The sequence below is a fragment of the Lemur catta genome, chromosome 13, assembly GCF_020740605.2.
Source record: "Lemur catta isolate mLemCat1 chromosome 13, mLemCat1.pri, whole genome shotgun sequence".
Lineage (NCBI taxonomy): Eukaryota > Metazoa > Chordata > Mammalia > Primates > Lemuridae > Lemur > Lemur catta.
The window spans coordinates 65176052-65197004 of record NC_059140.1 but is presented as its reverse complement, the minus strand read 5'-3'; the positions used below and the strand labels follow the sequence as shown (position 1 = coordinate 65197004).

At 34.6% G+C, this 20953-nt stretch overlaps 1 protein-coding gene across 7 annotated transcripts in view; it reads right to left on the bottom strand.

Annotated features, from left to right (window-relative positions):
* CAB39L (calcium binding protein 39 like) overlaps positions 1-20953 on the bottom strand; it is a 114219-nt gene that overhangs the window by 61931 nt on the left and 31335 nt on the right. Inside the window, exons 1-2 of one of the 7 annotated variants that reach the window (XM_045567127.1) lie at positions 7260-7490; positions 6997-7134 (exon numbers count right to left, since the gene is read on the bottom strand). The exons of 4 other annotated variants lie outside the window; for them this stretch is intronic. The gene's annotated coding sequence lies outside the window, so the exon portion shown is untranslated. Of the gene's footprint in view, positions 1-6996; positions 7491-20953 lie in introns of those variants that run through there. 2 more of the 7 variants (XM_045567121.1, XM_045567123.1) reach the window with 2 other exon arrangements.

The following is a 20953-nucleotide window of genomic DNA, read 5'->3' as shown; positions in this document are numbered from 1 at the left end:
GCATAAGATGTATCATACTTGTCTATTCATCCCTTCAGCCAGCCATCCTTCTAACTGTACATATTCACAGAATGATGCTGGAATGTGGCTCAGATAATCTTAATGGTATTATCTGAATTATGAGATTTGCAATAGTTTAAATGTTTTCATCGAGATATTTTCTGCATTATTTACAATGAGAATATTTCCTTTTTTCTGAAACAATAAAGAGGCTTGGGGAGAAACTCTACATAAATAAGACAGAATAGGTCTGAGTAAAAAAAAAAACCTATTTTGTTCTTGAATAAAAAAAACTAAATGTTATTAAAGTCAATTATTCCTAAAGTCTATGGTTTGATTTCCAATCACAAGTCTAAAAAATTTTTTTTTTTGGTAACTAAATTTAGTCAAGAATACCAAATAAGCAAGGACAACAAATTTTAAAAAGGCAGACTACTTGGAAGGAATGGAAATGAAAAGTGCTATGAAGCACCATAAGTAATACAGTGCACAAGAAAACAGATCAATGGAACAGAACAGCCCAGATACAAATGTTAATATAAGTGACTTTCAAATTTCTGGATTTAAAATAAATTCTCCAATTTTAGAAGTGATGAAACAAATCTCAAAGAAAAAGAGCAGAAATTAATATAAATTTGCCACAAATATAAAAATTTGAATTTCTACAGATAAAATAATAAATAAAAATTACACCCAAATAAGATAATTCTGTGATATGAATATGAAAGACAGAGGGCTAATATTATTATTAAAAAATTTCTCTTTAAGAGATGAATAAGAAAACCATTAAGGAAATGATATATAGATAACGGAATACCACAAAGGACAAAATATAGTTAAATAAACACATAGTAAATGTTTCACCATTCTCTATAACAAAAAAAAAAAGCAAACTCAAAGTGAGACTATTTTTCTCATTATATAACAAAGTTTTTTGTTGTTGTTTTGACAAAACTCAATTCTATTGATGGTGTGGCACAACAGGCTCTTATTTCTTACTGGTGGGAATATAAATGGGATGGTAATTTGGCAATATGTATCTAGAACTTAGAATGTTCACAAACTCTGACTTAGTAGTAGTAATAATTCCACTTCTGGTAATCTGTCCTAAGAAAATTAACTAAAGTAAGGAGTTACATTTACATGTAAAAATGTTTACCAAAATGTTTATTATTATAATGAAAAACTGAGAACAATCTAAATGTCTAACAGGGGAATAATTAGCCAAATTGTGATAAACTACTTGATAGAATATTAATGTATATCATATTTTTTTATACTTTATTTAAAAAATTAAAAAATTTTTTTTTACATTTTATCATCTCTGGAATTTAGGTGTCTTACAATTGATGGTACCTTACACAAAATGATAGGCTTTTTTTCCTTTCTTTCTTAGTAGTACATAAAATAACCATATGCCTTATAACCGATGGCTTCCTAGATTTGATAAAATATGGTATATAGCTAAGAAAATGTGAAATAGAATGGAAACTTTAACGTTAAAAACAGCATCCCATATTATAGAACATAACTACAGCTATGTAAAGCAAACAAAACACAAGTACACAAACCTATGCATAGAAAAGATATTTTCAAAAAGTCATTAGTGATTGTCTCCATTTAGTAATAGTTCGCTTATGGATGCTTAATTTTCTTCTTCCTTCAAATGTTCTGTTTTTTGCAAAGTTTGTATAATAGATCCTATGCAAATGCTTTTATAATGGAAATAACTTCTCTTAAATGATACTTTTAATGAATAAACAAATAACCCTTTTTTAAAAGTTCAAACTGTGGAATATCTGATCCTCATGTCTTTTCAAAGCATTAGTCAAGTATGATTTCTTTGGCTATGAAGTTTCATAAAAAGCAGTACTTGGCTCAGATTCTGAACAGAAAGCCAAAAAAGATCATTCAACTCTGCTCCCAGGGAACTCAGGCCCTGTAGAGTTTTATAGTAGATTTTGGCAGCATTCCCTTTCCTAATACACAGTAAAACATTTCATATTCTTAACTTTTGTCTAAACGCCATTGAAGATGACCCAAAGTCAATCACCCAAGTGAGTCATCTGAACATGTTCATTCAATGACATCAATGGAAAGGAGTGTTGGGGGAGGACATGGGGAAGAGGCCATTTGGGGCATTAAATGCCCTTGTTGTTACCCCACTTAAAATATCTCAGAGGAATAAATGTCTGTCTGTAGGTGGCTAATGAATATTTTCAGGCCTTTATGTCTAACATCTAACTGTGCTGTTCAATAATAGTTCTAATTTCAAAAGCTTCCCAAGAAAATTTAAGGGAGTGGGAAATTTCAAGATTTCCATAAAAATCCAAAGATTTTTATAAACCATAAAAAGTATAACCAAACTGTTAACTTGCTGTAAAAAGGTCAACTCAAAAATGAACATTTCCAAAATTCTTTTTTAGAGGTTGTTAATTTAAACTTAAGGCATAGGCACCTTCTCTTAAACTAAAAAAAAAAAAAATTAAAATAAACCTACCACCACATTAAAAATTTTCAGAGAAGTTCAAGGATTACCATTCTTTGATTTGTATTCCAAATAGGCAGCACATATAGAAATAAATGCAGTCAAAAATGCATCCATGGCAAATAACTGAGCCTATAAAATTCATTTTTACCTCAATAGGATGGAGGTTACATGAGTGTATACATCTGTCAACACTAATTGAACTGTTCTTCCAAATGGGTGCATTTGATTATACATAAATTTTAAAATAAAACGTAAACCTGACAGTTCAATTGTACTTGCTGTATCCAAGTATCCTCCACTCACCATATCCCTCAGCAAAATTATAATTTAGAATTGTCTTCACAGAGATAATAAATGTAAAAGCATATAATTACAGTTATGTATAAATCCACTATGAATCATATTATGTCAAAGTATTTCCAAGCAAAATCTATTCTTCATTTTTTCCACTTTTAAATATACATCCTCAGTGTAATCAGAATGCACCACAACTGAATTTATACATGAAAACCTACAGACACGAGTGAAGATCAGCAGACAATAAAGTATAAATAATGATTTTCACTGATAATCCTTTTTCTCAGTTCAAGATTACTAAGAATGACTGTTTTTTTAAGTTTTATTTTATTAACAGAGTTTGAGGGAGACACATTTTCTAAAAATGGACAATTTACACAGAAATGGAAAACTTGTGAGAAGCTTTTTATGAGTCCTCTTTCATCTGGAAGCCTCAGTCAGACTTACATCAGAATAAAAACTCTTAGAAGAGAAACTCACATCCCTTGGAATTGCTCATTAATTCTAATGCACTATAACAGTGAAATAAATTTCATTTTTTTATTATTTTTTTTGCTTATGAAATAAATTTTAAAATAGTATTAATACATGAAGTTATGAAGACATACAGCTACTAATATGTTTACTGTTACCTAAGGATCCTACTAGACTACTGTTCTAGAAAAAACAACTAGTAACTTCATTCATTAGGTTCGTAGTAATGTTTCTGTCGACAGCTTCAGTCATTTGCCAGAGCTAAAATTTTCTACATCTATTAGCTAGTAATAACTGTCAAAGAATGATAATTTTATATTAGAATTTCACAATCTCAATTTATAGCAGATATCTGAACCTAGGTCAGTATTCTCAAAAACTGGTGACTATAATCAAAGGATCAGATCTCAATGAAATTCACAAATGGTTATTCTTTACAACAGAATTATCAAGGGAAACTCATAATTGATTTTTTTCAATCTTTCATGTAAGCACATACATATTACACATAACATCAAATTTTAGTTAGATACTGTTATTGGCATTAAGACAAGGTTCATAGGTACAGTGCGAAATATATTTCATAGTTTCAGTAAGCCCTGTGCCTGTCTATGAATTGTCAACCTGTAAAAATATTAACATAGCGGAATAGAGATCAAAGTGATGCAGCTAAAGTTATCTCTTATGCTATAGATATCCAAGGTTGATTCAGCTTTTTTGGCAGGGTAATTTAATATAATCTTTCTTCCTTCCAAAGTTGGAAGAGATTAGATGAGTTTCTGCTAGAAATTTGGAATATTTAGAATATAAGTCACAAAACTGGAAAGTATATCATCTCATTTATAAGCAGTAAAGATTTCTGTTTAAACCAAGTACTTTAATTATCAGTGGAATATTAAGTAGGACTATAATTAATAAGCATGCTAATATAGCTTTAATAGATTTTTTTTCTCTGTTAAGGAGATACAAGCTAAATATTGTCTTTAAGCAACATTGTAAATACATATGTATATGTACACACAGACATACATATCTCAGAAATGGACAACTGTCCAAATCCACTTTAATGCATTCAATAAATCCTTATTAACAACCTATCATCATATGTCCTTTAGGACTACTAAAAATCATTACTTTTTCTATATGCTTTGAAATAGAATGAAGAAAGTTATTTCTTGATCAAATGGAAAAGTTTTTCTTCCACTAAAAATCATCCAAGGTAAGTGCAACCTGTGTCTATGGTATTATTTCATTACTGTGTTCGCTACATTACTAATTTTACATATTGGCCCTTTAGAGAAACTTTCAGGGAAAGTATAACTAAACTTAGTTTGGATAGAACTAAGCTAAATTTTTCCAATAGGCTACATTTCTTCATGAGTCCTAGTAAACATTTGCAAATGTATAATCCTCCAAGTTAAAGTTGACACATAACTTCAGAATGTCCCATGTACTCAAGACACCAAACTTGTAAACTGCCTTTCCTCACCATCCCTACTCATTCAGAGTATTCACCAAGTTCCACAGTCTTCTTTTTCTCTTAAGAGTTAGACCTAATCTATCCCACTTTTGCTTTGTTCACATCTCTCAATTCATGTCAGGCCACTCTTCCTCATAATGAAAAATGTGTACCCCCAAACCCCTTTCCCTTTCTGGATACCTTGGGAAAATTACTCAGTTCCATTTTTGTCAACCAAAGAAACAGTTTAGTCTCATGTAATAACTATTTACCTACTATGTGCCACACACTGGGCTAGATCTCAGGAATGGCTGATAACTACAAAAGCCACAGCCAGAAATATTCCCGTAGCAAGAAGGAAAGAAATCACTGCTTCCAACATCAGATTAGATTTCATAAACAAACAGTGCAAGCCACCTTGAAAACTCATGGAAGTACCTAGAACCTATTTGTAAGCATCCTTCCAAATACCTATCCACCTCTTATTAAACCTGTTTTTCTTCAAGCATTAATATCTAGGATAAATAAAAGTAATATTTTATTCAACATAATTGTTTTATATTTAGTTTCATCACTGGAATTGATTTTCTAATATTTTCATGGTGGCAATGGTTTTTCTATAGTATGAGTAAAATATATTCTTAGGCTACAATATAAGCCCAACAGCCACTTGATAAATAGTTTGCCAGTGAAGATGGGTTCCAAATTCCCAACACTCCGCTCACAAGTAAACTTCTGAAATACAAAGCACTTAAAAATCGAGGGTGACTCATTCTTTATTTCTATATTTACATTCTTATAGGCTTAAGAAACAGTGCCATCACTAAGGTAACACCAGTGAGTGACTAGTTTAAAATAAAAAATTGTTCTGAAGATTGTGAAGCTGTATGAAAATTTTCTATCAATCTATTAACAAGAAGGACTGTGTGGGGGAAATTCTGTAAAGAAGTAAAGGTTGGTTTGTAAAATTATCTCTATGATGTTTACTTTTGACCTTAAGTGCAAGATAGTCATCCAGAAAAGGTTTCCACAGAACAGCTGAATTGCTTCTTATACATAGGTCAACAGGCTAAAAAAAAAATAAAAACCGACAAAACTCCACAAAACAAAACCTGTTCTACAGGCTTCTGTACACATGGAGGAAATATTAGAGAAAGTACAGCCATTTTATGTCTACAGAACAAACCCTTTTAATGTGTTTACTGACACTCTGCAGAAGTTTTCATTTCAGTTAAGTTGTTCTGCCTTAAAGGATTCACTTAAATTAATAACTAAGGACACATAGATTTCTTAAGGTTAGAAGGGGGCAGATAAGAAACTTTGCTTTTAGTGGTGCGTCTCTACACAATGATTCAATTTAGCAGCTAACAATATATACTTCTTCCTCCTACACAAGAATCATCACATGCCTTCCATCCATGACTTTAAAAAGTTATAATTAGCATACAATTCCTATTTTAGATGTATACAAATGAAGATTTTATTGGAATGTGAATAGACATTTTAAAAGTTTATTTTTATTTCTCTGCTATATTACTTATACATACACACACACACACATCTGGTTATAATAGTTCTCCAACAGAATAAGATTATACGAAAGCTTGGTATCAGCTATAAGAACAAAATAACTACTTTATTCCTTAACTTAGAAATCCATGTGCATTCATTTTATATCAAATGGCAAATCTGATAGGTAAATTGTCTAATTTTTCTATCCATTACAGAACTTTGGAAAAATTAGGTGTCACTTATTGGCTCTAACAGAAGCATTCAATATTTAAACTAGATATCCTTTTAATTAGTGGTACCAATGTTTTTATTTGAATTATGAGGGAATGCTGTAATTTATAATAATTTATAATACCAAACATCACAATGGTAATTTTAAATTTACCAACAAGAGACAGAAAACGATAACTTTTGAATTTTCATGCAGCTGAAAGAGAAACACGAAAAATGATATACTGCCACTATTTTATTTTTGGAAACTCTTTGTAAATAAAAACCCATTTCCAAAATAAGATATTCCATGGACACAGAATAGTTGGTAATGGTTCAAGTGCCTTAGGCAACAGAGAAGTATTGTTTTGTAGTTGTTGTTTTTTTAAACATCTCCTAGTAACAGCAGCTCATCATGCACAGAGAAACAAGGTAACAGCATGGTTTAAAGTGACTATATAAGCAGTAACTGTAGAACCTCAATTAAAACTAAAGTTTGCCATATTAATTCCATTTCTACAAACTAGTATAGGTAAGCCTTCTTGATACTTACCAAATGTTATAGAAATGCCCAGGCTTGTCTAAGCAACAAAAAGTAGACACATGGTGAGGTGCTGAAGACAGCTCTTTCTTGAGCTCAAAGCACTTTAGATAAAGTAGCCTTTATCTTCCATTTAATGGAGGTTGCCTCCTATTACCAAAGCGTGGCAGAGAAAAGAGTTTCCACAATTAGGTCTTGACTTTCTGTCCCTCTCTTTGAAGAGTTACAGTTACCACCGGAAAACCTTAGCAGAAAATGATCACTTGAACACTCACATAGAGCAGCTGTAAATTTCCACTCTCTTTGCTTGCTCTCAAATTCCAAGTCTTGCTTGTCTCTTAATCTGTCACAGGCAGTTCTGTTTCTGGTCAAACCAGCTTGCTTCAGCGTCCTCCTCTCCCTCTCTAACACTCGCTTTTAGATGCGTACCACAGTCAGCTCTGTCTTTTTCTTCCTCCCTCCCCAGTCGTGTAACGTCACAAGAATGCGTGTAAAGCTGAGGCAAAATTAATTCTTGGGCCAAGAAAAAAAAAAAAAATCTATGAATAAACAAAATGTTTTCTCATGACTTTTTTCTCCCTTAAATCTTATACTTGTTCATGCATGGAATTTTGTCAACTGAACTGGCTTGACTACCTTGTTTAAAAATGTAAATAAAGGTTCCTAACAAAGGCATGTTGATAGTAGTAATAACAAATTCATCTGCTAATATATTAGCTCCTTAGGGGAGATGCTATTCCCAATCATAATAAAAAAGTAGAGCAAGTTAATACACAACTACTTGCATTATGAATTTAATCTTGAGATTTAAAAAGCAAGGAAGATTTTAGGGTATTCATAATTTAACAGCGTAATTTTAAGAAAATTTAATCTATTTCTTCATATGGTATATTTTGAGACTCAGACCAACATTTGCAGTTATAAAAGAGAAAATTATAAAAAACACAGAAAAATATCGACACCCAAAATATTAAACAGCAATTTAATCATCTCTGTGCAAATCAAATGTAATTATTTCATTTGAAAAGAAGATTTTTTCTCCCCCCTGAGCACTATTGGTCAGGATGCATAATACCTCTTCAATGAGAATTACAAAGCATAAAGGCTACAGAAAACATTTTTAAAATTGTCATACACATGTAATTTTACAGTAAATATCTTAAAAGTATGCAATTCTCTGTGAGGTTTGAAGATGAGGAATTAGGTGGAAAGCTGAGTGGGATGGTAGCTGACAGGCTTAGATGGCATTTGTAGGATTCTTTGGAATTAGGAGGCAACGTACACAGCTTTGAATATATGCTGGCTCTGTATGAATGCTACTCAGAGCCTCCTTTGGAACTGTGTTCCAGTTCCTTCGCCCTGTTAAGTTCTCCATCTCCTACTATCTGTTTCCAAGAAAAGGTCTTGGGCCCTTCTTCTACTGACAGATCTCTCAATTATAGAGATTTCAAAACTAGTTATTAGACCTATTATTAAATAACACATTAATCCTATTCTCTGCAGAACTAAAATATCTCTAAGAATATAAGCTTAAATAAAGTTAAAGGTAAATATCTGTAACTGGTTACTTATATACCTTAAGAAAAATAAGTTAAGCAAATAAAACTTGGCCTTAAACTATAGATTTCTTAAACTGGTTCATTTAAAGTAGACTTTTCAAATTTAAGTATATGGCAATTTAGCTATTTCTTAACATCTATGAAACAAGTATATCAAAGAAGACTAGAGATTAGTTTGCCAATTATTCCTTTGATTAGTAGTTTTATAAATTTTTAGGGTTTTATCTCCTATTTTTAAAGAGATGCTAAATGGAAACTATCCTAAATCACTAAGGGTATTAAGTGCCTAGTATCTTGGATTATACTCCAAGAATTGTAGTATAATTGAAGAAATTCAGAATTTGTAAGGATGGTTCTTAGGATAACAGCAAGGTTAATGTTTTTAAACTCACTTTAAAATTGGGAGACTTTATATCAATCTACAATGGACTCAAAGGCACAAAATAAAGTCAGGAAATATAAAATATATAATTAATAAGACTATTTATGATTGTATGTATACTCAATTGCTACTAAACACAATTTTTTAAAGATGTACACAAAGAATTCACAAAACATGACCTTATTATGCCACAAAGAAATCAATAAATTTCAAAAGAAGAAATGGTACAAGTTTTATTCACTGACCACAACACAATAAAACTAGAAGTTACTTTTAAAATTTTCAACAGATGACGAAATGTCTTTTTAAAAGCTCCATTAATACTTGAAAATTAAACAAAAAAAGAACATTCTTCCAAAAATTATCTGGACAGAAAAATTAAAAGTACAATTACAGGGACTTCTGCTTCAGGGTATGATGGAGTATGGATTTACTCTTCTACCTTTTTTTTTTTTTTTTTTGAGACAGAGTCTCACACTGTTGCCCAGGCTAGAGTGCCATGGCATCAGCCTAGCTCACAGCAACCTCAAACTCCTGGGCTCAAGCAATCCTACTGCCTCAACCTCCCGAGTAGCTGGGACTACAGGCATGAGCCATCATGCCCGGCTAATTTTTTCTAAATATTTTTAGTTGTCCAGCTAATTTCTTTCTATTTTTTTAGTAGAGACGGGGTCTTACTCTTGCTCAGGCTGGTCTCGAACTCCTGAGCTCAAATGATCCGCCCGCCTCAGCCTCCCCTAGGATTATAGGCATGAGCCACTGCGCCCAGCCTCTTCCATCTTACATAACTAAAAAAAACTGGACAAAACATATAAAACAATGGTTTTCAGACACTGGACACAAGGCAGCTCAGTTCGGTAATCCCTTAAAGAAAGGAAACAGACAAAGTAAGCCTTAACAACTATCGCAGGCTACAGAGCACCAAGGGGAACCTAAACACAGTATAGCGGTTTCCCTGAGTTGAAGAGAAACAACTAAGAATTTAGGTAGGCTGATGTGACTAGAATTCACAGAATGAGCACCAGAGAAGAGAGATCTGCAAAGAAAGTCCTGGAGATCTGCAGAGGGTTCCCCTCAAATCTTCACCAAAGAGATGATCAGCACATCCCTATGAGAAAACCAAGGCCAAAAAATGAACCACTGGCAAGGAACTGGTAAAAAAATTACCAATATTCACACAGGGCTGGGAATAGTTCATGTTTCCAATAGCAAGAGTGAAGACATCTCATAATATACAGGAAATTGGATTGGGTACTCAGAAGGATATTGCCTTAGTAGTGGGACCAAATTAGTCCTAGATTAAAGGTTGTTCTGGTCCTTCCTAATAAAGCTTATAAGAAAGCCTTGAAAGGAATGAATTCTTTCGAAATAACTTAACTGTGACCTAGAGTAGAATTGAAAAATACTTATACAAATTTTTTAAAATTTTGCACACAACATAAAATTCACACTGTCTGGCATCCAGTCAAAAATTATCAGGCATCTGCTCAAGCAGGGAGTGAACAATTAAAAAAAACAAAACAAACAAACAAAAAAAACTACCAGGCATGCAAGGAAGCAGGAAAATACAATTCATATTAAGGAGAAAAATCAATCATTAGAAACAGACACAGAAATGGCACAAATAATGGAATTAGTACACAAAGACATTAAAACAACTACTATAAATATACTCCATCAGTTACAGAAGGTGTAAGAAAGATAAATATGTTAAGAAGGGACATGGAAGATACAAAAAAGATCCAAATAAAATTTCTAGAGATTAAAACTACAATTTCTGAATGACCACTAATTCTATTTTATAGAGTGAAGTGTTGCCCAATTCTGAATGGCAAATAAGGTCAATTAAAATCTTTTTTGAAAAAAAAACCCTACAATTACTGAAATGAAAATTATACCAAATGGGATGAACAGATTGCACACTGCAGAAGAAATGATTAGTAAACCTGGAAGCATAGCGACAGAACTTATCAAAATAAAACATTGAAAGAAAAAAAAATTTTTTTAAATGAACAAAGCATCCTTGAGCTATGGGACAACTTCAGACAGCTTAATATATATTATCTGAATCCCAAAAAGAAGAGAGAGAAAGGGAAACAGAAAATCATATTTGAAAAAATAATGGCTGAAAATTTCCCAAATTTAATGAAAATTATAAACCTACAGATCTAAGATCAACAAATTCCAAACACAAGAAACAAAGAAAACAGTATCAAGGCACATGATAATCAATGCTTAAAAATAGTGGCAGGAGGATATCTTAAAAATTGTTTAAGGAAGAAAAGACTCATTACATATCAAGAAAGAAAGAAAGAAATGAGTGCAGACATCAAAAACAATGCAAGTCAGAAGAACAACATCTTCAAAGTACTGAAAGAAAATAACTGTCAATATCTTTCAGAAATGAAGACACAGAAAGCTGAATTAATCACCAACAGATGAGAACCACAAGAAATATTAAAGAAGGACCTTTCTTCAGGCAGAAAAAAAATATTATACTAAATGGAAATTTTCATAAAGGAATGAACAGCACCAGAAATAATAAACATATAGGTAAATATATTTTTTTTTCTTATTTTAAAAAATTCCTTCAAAAGGGAATTTACTTTTAAAGCAAAAACAATAATGTGTTTCAGGATTTGTGACATATGTAGAATCAACAGCACAAAGACCAGAAGAGAGAAAATGGAAGTATATTCTTGGAGGTACACTACAAGTTAAACATGTACACCAACAGACAAAAAACCCCAAAGAGATATGGCTAATATGCCAATAAATAAGATAAAATGAAATAATAAAAAATACTAGTACTAATTAATCCAAAAGATGGCAGAAAAAAGAGGAAAAGGGGAACAAAGTACAGAAGGGATAAAAAGAAAACAAATAGTAAGATGGTAGATTTAATTTCTCTACAATTGGATTTTCACTCCTCTTTACTTCCAGGTTGCACACCTGTGGATCTGGGCACTCAGTGGGACCCACAGCAGTGTCAACAGGGAAGCCCTGGGGCAGGAAGCAAGGGTCTTGCAGAATGGCAGCAGATGAGGCTGTATAAAGTTATGCCTGCATGGGACTTTGCATAGCACTGAAATGAGATGAGTCCCATAAGAGGTATCTAAAATAATCGCTCAAATTTTCCCAAATTGGCCAGTGCGAATCCTTTCAAGATGGCTCCTGCATCCTTTTGATATATGCCATTAATCTTTGAACTTTCCTTGCTTTCTAGTTCAACAAAATGTTCCTGTGAAGGGCAGAAGGGGGAGCAGGAGTGACTTCATGACAGGCTGAATCTCCTGACACAGGCCTAAGTTTCGGTTTCCCCAAGACGGGTGGGCCTAAGTCACGAGTTCCTGGGACGGGTCCTCCTCTTCCCGTCCAATGACTCTGCAAAACAGCTGGAAAAGTATTGGGACGTGGAGCACCTTGGAGCCAACCAATCAGGAGACAACCCGATCAAGCCACCTTTGAAGGAGCAAATGAACTAAGGAAGGAGGGGGAATGGTGTGCACAGCGTATGTAACCTACTGAAAGGCATAAAAGCTTAGTTTTTACCCCAGGGCGGGGTCCTAGTTCGTAAAGAGACCACTGCGTTGGTGCTCTGGGACTTGGACCCTGGCTCGAGCCAGCCAATAAACTCCTTTGCCTTTTGCAGCCTTGGACTCTGCCACTCTGTTCCTGGGGCCGAACGGGGAACTGGTTCTAACACCTGGCTCACCTTGTATTTATCCCATCCCAGATCTGGAATGAGCCCTTTCTCCAAGGAGCCTTAGTTCTTTTTAGTAAGGAACGGTATTTAGAAAAAAAATCTCAGCACCAGGATCACTCATTGCTGTTGGGATGTCACTGCTTCTAGACCTTTCGGTGGTCAAAGTTAGGAAATACATTTTAAAAAATCATTAGTTTGCACTGATAATTTCAATTCTAATCCATCATTACAGCATTCTAACTCTACTTCTTTCATATTATATTCATCTTCTCTTATACTAAAAATCTTTGTTCTAATGACATATTAACATAATGATGTATTTGCTCTACCTTTCAATATAGCTAATATAGATTCACAATAACAATAGCAAAATTACTAATAATAAAATTACTGAATGAAATCTAAAGCATTCTTTGCAGTTAACTACTATTTAATAATTTAACTTTTAATGTAATGGTTAGTGTATGACTGCCATTAGTCAGTCCTAATGTCAAAATGTTGAATTATTTTACCTGTTACACAAACAAAATTTCTATTTTACACTGGCAATTTGCAATTGAAAGAAATTTCATAAATGAGACATTATTAAATAGAGACTTCAACAACTTACAAGTGATGCAGTTCAATAGAGTTAGCTATTGAGAAAAAGCATAAAGATCCAAAACATAAATGAAGTACATAGATCAAGTTATAGTCAAATGACATCATGACATGCTAAATAAGCAATGATTCTACGCAGTTACTTGAATACAGAAAAGTGATGGGAAAAATGATGTCTCACTTATACATGGTAGCATAACTATGCAGAATTCTAAATTACCTCCTCCACCGTAGTAATGATATTTACATTATTGAGTGTTATAAGGCTTAGAATCCATCTTGCATATACCTACTGCAACAATTCACTAGTAATAACTAGTTACAGAATTTTTTAAAGCACATTAAATTGATTAGTCCATTAAATTAAAATATTGGTGGTTAAGAAAGAGTTTATTGTCAACAATAACAATGACACAAAAACTGGCTTGTCATGCTCAAAATTTTAAAAAATCGAGACTCCAATATGTAAAATACTAAACACACAAATACATATTTTTGTGATTAACTACACAAGCTATGTCTGCAATTGAGTGCTATTTGATTAAATTAATGTTAATTTTACTTTGATGGTTTTAGAGTTTACATTCAATTAATAAATCTGTTTCTATCTAAACATATAAAAGTAATACACTTTTTGTGTATTAATTAAAACTCTTTGGATTGCAAGTGACAGACCCAATGTGAATAAATTTAGCAAAAAGGGAATTTAAGGATCATATAACCAAAAAGGCTAGGACTAGAGCAGTGGTTCTCAGTGGGTAGAGATTTTGGCCCCCACTCTGTGCAGGCGATATTTGTTAGTATCTAGAGACCAACCTTCCTTTGGTTGCCACAATTGGGAATCTAATACTGGCATCTAGTTGGTAGAGGCCAAGAATGCTGCTAAACATCCTAAAATCAGAGAACATACAACCACAACAAAGAATCACCCAGCTGAAAATGTCAACAGTGCCAGGGTTGAGAAACCCTGGATTAAAGCTAACTTCAGCTTGAGATTAAACAATGTCATTGGAGACATTTCTCTTTCTACATTGTTTTCTCCTGTATTGTCTTCACTCACAGTTGAGCTCTCTCCACATGGTGGCAAAGAAGGTCCCTGACAGATTACATGACCTTGGTCTTCATGATCTCAAAAAGAGAGAAGCTCTTGGGCCTCTCTCTTAATAGCCATATCAATCTCTGAAAAATGACTCTGGTCCTGCTCAGACAGCCAACCATTGGCTAATAGAAACCATAAGAAAGGGATGCTCTTATCGGCCAGCTTCACTGCTGAGTGTGTACGAGTGCTAAGTGACTGAAGTCCTATGATGGAGGAGAAAGGCACCGTGAAGTCTGCTTTATGTGCCCCTAGGGACTAACTATGGAAAGAGCAACTTTAAGTCTTCTATGAAGCTTACTTTGAGATAGTAAGTGAAATGCTAGGTGAGATTATCTGTACTATAACTGCAAAGAGTGTACAGTTGGATTCACTCAGTTACATCTGTGTATTATATAATACCATTCCACAATGCAACCTGGTTGCTCAGCATCCACACCCACCCTTTCCCCATATCCATATTTGCAAGAATAGTCCTGCCTAGCATTAGGTAAGTTTTCCAAATGAGACTAAGAGTGTGCTCACCCTTGCTCAAACTTGTTTACCTATGCATCCCGCTCTAAGATCTCCATTGGCTATATGCTCTTAATCAAGCTTGAAGTATTAATAGCTTCTTAAGATCTCACATCCTATAGCTCAATTATAAATTTAACCCACCCCCAACACACACACACATAACAAAGAATGCAAAGGGAAAGCAGGACACCAGCAATAAATACTCCTACATGAAAAAGGAGAGGTGAAGAAACACCAATACATACGATATTTTGCTGGACAGGAAGGGTAAGCTTCCCTGCCTGGGAAGGGAAATGAGATGAGTTCCTTAGTTACCAAACTAGTTGCCTCTGGTTGTGATGTCTGGGAGACTCTCCCCTATCAATTGTCTTCCAAAGTCACATTTGAGAGGGCACCATGGATGGTTCCTGGGTGGGACCTTTCCTGCTGAAACAGTTTTAGGGTCAGTTTTAGGGGCCTAGAAGTTACCAGGAGATAGGACATCAGATGCCTTTATTTCTCAAGCTTGAATTTCTTTGAAAATACAACTGTTGTAGATTCTTGGCAGGCTTTTAATCTCTTTACCTTTTGTCTTCTACTAATCAAAGCAAGAAATTGTTGAATATGGACCTGTTGCTATGACTTTTATCTCTAACAGGTCTCATTGCACTATTAGTTAAGCTTAACTGCTTCCATCTTGGCCTCTTCTTCCAAATAAATGGGGCAAACATGCCCCTTACACCCAGCCTGCATCACAGCAGATTACCATTTATTCCAGGGTTGACTGTTATCTTTGACAGGGAAGAAGTGGCAAGTGCTTGGGTGTTCAGGCTTCTCCTAACTTCTAAGCATATTTTTCTTACGCTTTCTGCCTCCCTGCTTTTGCTCATACTAATTTAGCTCTAGGCTGTGAACACATCAGAGAGACAAATAGGCAGAAACAATGCTTAGGAAGTTCTTAAACTCTCAGATTTAGTTCATGCCCTTTTAGTTTCTCCTTCCCATACAAGCTAATTCTTTGCCTTCTACTCAAAATCCTTTGACTCAAATTCTATCCAAGTGTGGCTCTGCAAAACCACATATTGCCATACTTCTGATTATGATTCATTTCATGTACCAGTAATGTTGCTAATTTACAATATCATTATCCTGAGGAAGGTGGCTTTAAAATCTGGCAACCCAGCCAGGCCCGGTAGCTCACACCTGTAATCCTAGCACTTTGGGAGGCTGAAGTGGGAGAAGTGCTTGAGGCCAGAAGTTCGAGACCGGCATGGGCAACACAATGAGACTCCCATCTCTACAAAAAAATAAAATTAGCTAGGTGCAGTGGCATGCACCTGTAGTCCCAGCTACTTGGGCAGCTGAGACAGGAAGATCGCTTGAGCCCAGGAGTTCGAGGCTACAGTAAGCTATTATCCCACCACTGCACTCCAGCCTGGGTGACAGAGCAAGACCCTGTCTCAAAAAAATGAAAATATAAAATAAACAAACAAATAAAATCTGGCAACTGGAGGTGATATCTGGAGAGTCTTGAATAAGACTTCCATTCCCCTTAATTGGACTTTACTCATATTCTTGAATCACTCAGCATTTTTTATTGCATGAAGGCAGAAATTTTACAGCCTGTCCTCCTTACCTTGCCTGCATCTCTTATAAAACTTCTAGCCAAGTATATTCATGTATTTATTACTTAAAATAATAAACTCCACTTGTCAATTCTACACTTCCCATTGTACATATCTCTCTATATGAAAACGGGTCAGTTTCCATACTTTCCCCACATTCTTTTCTCCTGATCAATAACTGTAGTTACCTAAACAAATAATAAAGTTATGAAGTTTGTTTTTGTGTTTTTTTAAATTATACTTCTAAGGTTGGTGAAGGTGCAATAAAACAAGAACTTGGTTAGAGTTTAAATTTGTGTAATTTTTCTGCAGGGATAGTGTCAATAAGTTGCAAAAGCCTTAAAATATACCTTTTTACTCAGTAATTCAATGTCTAGAAATTTATGCTAAGAAAGTAATACTAAGTATTCAAGAAAGCATATACAGGGATGTCCATCACACCACTACTTATAGAAAATAAACAATTTAAAAGTCCCAAACTAGGGAATTGATTATATTTAACGAAGGTACACGTGGGGTACACATGGCATGGGCACCGACCAAGCAAAGCAGATGTCCAAACAACCAGCATAGTCATAGGCCATTCGACACACCTGCTGAACACTGGGTAGAGTTCATTTATCCACACAGAATATCAAGGCCATCTTCTTTAAGAATATTTAAAGACATGGGGATATACATTTTAAAAACTCAAGATGCTAAACTTAATAAAGAGTATAAACACCAAATTTTCTTCCATTTTTTAATGTAAACATTTCCTTTCATTTAGACATGAAAAGATTATCAAATTGTTAACACTGGTTAGATCACTGTTGATTATTTTCTTCCTATATTCTTGCATGTTTTCTAACTTTTTTTGTTTTTCTCTTTCTCTTTTTTTTTTTTTTTAGAGACAGGGTCTCATTTTGTTGCCCAGGCTGGAGTGCAGTGGTGTGATCAAAACTCACTGTAACCTCAAATTCCTGGGTTCAAGCAACCTTCCTGCCTCAGCCACTTGAGTAGCTGGGACTACAGGCACATGTCACCACACTGGGCTAATTTTATTTTTTTTTTTGTAGAGATGGGGTCTCTTATGTTGCCCAGGCTGGTCTTGAACTGCTGGGCTCAAGAGATCCTCCTGCCTTGGCCTCCCATAGTGCTGGGATTACAGGCATGAGCCACTGCGCCTGGCCTACATTTTATATAATGAACATGCACAGTCAGTCTGTTCCTAAAAATCACCATATGACACAAAATCATACACTAAAATACACAGGGATTATGGGAAAAATGGGGTTGGGGGACAATAATCAAAAACTTTTTCATGGACATTTTTTAAAAAAGTAAGAACCTGATAAAAAATAGTAACACAGTTTTCTACATTTTAAATGGTTAATAAATGCTACAACAAATATGGTACTTTCCCTTGAAAAAGACCTGACATTTGCTTGTAGAGGTAGGGGGTTAGAAAGGTTGTAACTTGTGAGTTATTAATATTATTAAAGAGAAATAGGGTTATATGAAATCAGCTGGAAAGTTGTAATGCCAAACATGGAAGAGTATGACTCATGAAACACATGGTACAATGTGGTAGATGTATGAGTTGTGTACATGTGTGCATTTGAGTATTTCTATATGGCTTGGTTCAGTTGGGTGGTTTTCTGCACTCGTGGTGTTTCTCACAAATGAAACTGCACAGAAACACATTATGGTCAAATTGTTGCCCAATGTATCAATCATGTTGGACAAATTTGTTTTCAAAACAAGTGTTACAGCAGAAATGACTATTATTTTTGCCATAAAATATATGTATATGTATCTGTTAAGAGTATGGTAAAATATATTGTGAACCTATCATTATAATTTTGCTAATATAGGCAACCATAGATTTTTTTAAGCAGTATATTTACCTCTCTTATTCCCACTGTCTTGTTTTTTTTAAATTCCTCATTCATGTTTTTGTTTCTCTATTTTTCGCTATTCATAAGACCACAGTATAGATAGAAAATATCATAGCTATACCTTTAAGTAGCCCAAAAATAGCATTTGATTTATTCTTCAACAGCCTTATTCCAAGAAGGAAGTCCCAAAGCAAAGAACATGTTTCCCATCTTTTCTCCTAGAAGCTTTTCATACTGTGTTCCTTCTTATTTTCATTTCAAACAGAATTAACCACGTGGCCCTAGAAGTTGCTTAAGATATTCAAATTGTTCTTATAAAAACAGAATATAGAAGAAATGCTATAGGAGAAATGCTTTAGAAGTGTCCAAGGTGCACAGAAATGAAAGTTAATTGATAGAATGAAATCCACATTTATAACTGCCTATTGATAATCCTAGGCCAAATTTAGAAACCTTAAAAGGCCTTCAAATTAACCTCAACAAGATAACAAAGCTTTATTTTCTGGTTTCTGTCTTCGACTACACTGCTCCCCGTCGCCTCCCCCCCCCTTTTTTTTTTCCGGAAGAAAGAAGCACAATAACAAAAATTAGATGACACCCCTACTCCCATTGGCTGTATCTCCTAAATGCCATAGCAATCTTTGAAAGCTGAGAAGTCATTCTTTTTCTCACTTTCCGGCAGTCCTCTGGCCCCCTGCTGGTACTGGGCTGCAGTGGCAGCTGGTATACTTAGCCTCCAGGGATGAGATCTACTATGCCAGTCCAAAGACAGACTTCATTCACTACCTTGTTTCCCTAATGTCAAGATAGTATATATCTATATGTATTTAATGATAAATATAGACATAGTATAGTCTCTGAAGGCTTTTATGTGATAAGTTAGCATAAACATTTTTCACAATATCAAGTGGCTACTATTCCAGGCCAGAGTCTTTGGAGTCAGTCAGACCTGGATTTAAATGAAAACTTATTGCAAATAAGCAACAGATCTTTAAATTGGAGATAATAATATACACTTTCAGGACTGGTTGTGACGATCAAGAGAAATAATACACCTGCTGCCTGGCATTCAGTAAGTGCTACATGTTATTCATTGCCCCACTTATAAAATAAAAAACCAAAGTACATAAGTCCACTTGGGGTTGCCCTGTCCCTACTCTAGAATGAAGCAGATCCACCAGAGGAGTCATAAGCAGTGTGTATATCTGCTTCATTTATTAAACACTTAAGCAGAAACAAAGTGCTATACTAGGTGCTCCAGAAATACGCATTTTCATGCACCAACAAACCATTAATTAGGTGTTTAGAGACTTTTGAATTTACTATATACCAACCAGACCAAAGCAATTCCATTAAAAGAAGTGTTACTTACCACAGACGCAGCACTAAAAAAAACAAACCAAAAAAGCATAGGACAGGGATACAAAAACCCTGGATTTTAGTCTAGCTTCACCATTTGTTTGCCATGTCCCCTCACAGAAGTCCCCTCAGTTAACCTCTCTGAGCTTTGGTCTCTATACATTTAGGGAGAAATACTTCATCTATCCCTCACAGGATTACGGAAATTATTTATATATGTATATATATATATATATATGTATATATGTATGTATGTATACACACACACACACACACAAATAACCAGACACATTAGTAAACTAGAAAACTAGTAAAATGAGGTTAAAGAATAAATATATAATTTTTTTATGACCTAACCCTCAAGTCAAACTGAAAAAACTTCCAGAAAGCAGTATCCTTAGATCTACCACAATAGAGCTGAAGGAACAAAGTAGAAAATGTGGGCCAGGTACAGTAGCTCACACCTGCAATCCCAGCACTTTGGGAGGTCAAGGCAGGAGGATGGCTTGAAGCCAGGAGTTTGAAACAGCCTGGGCAATGTAGCAAGACCCTGTCTCTACAAAAAATAAGAAAAAGTAGCTGGGCATGATGTCGCGTGCCTGCAGTACTAGCTACTTGGGAGGCTAAGGCAGAAGCATCGCTTGAAGAGTTCGAGGCTGCAGTGAGCTATGATCATGCCAATGCACTCCAGCCTGGGCAACAGAATGAGACCCTGTTTCTTAAAAAAAAAAATAAAAATTTAAAACTTAAAACTAAAAAATATATATTTTCCTCATATCAGATTATATCCTGACCAAAAGGTTGAGTTGAGGTGGGGGCAAGGGAATTGGGAGTATTAGCCATTGAATCTAAGTCAAAACTTATAAACAATCTCAAAGGTTCCAGAAGTGACCCTGGCGTTCCATAATATTTATGCATTTGAAATTAAGAGTAAATTATCAAGGAAATATTCTATAATAATGCTTTATTTTATACTCAACTAGTTATATGTTTCATTCCAACAAAAATTGCTTGATAGTTTTTATGTGACACAAAGTAACATTCATAATGAATTTCAATTAATACTATCAATACTTTCAGGGCTGTTACTAGCTTACATGGTGCTTTGGTAAGTTGGAAGAAGGGACAGGTACAGTCTAGAAGATGCACAGATTAACTAGCAAATAATACATTCAGGCAAAGAAAAGGTACCCCTTCCTCCAGGCAGATGCAGCCCTGTGCCAGCTTGGCACATGGTTTGGTAGGAGATGGGGTATGAGCTGGATTT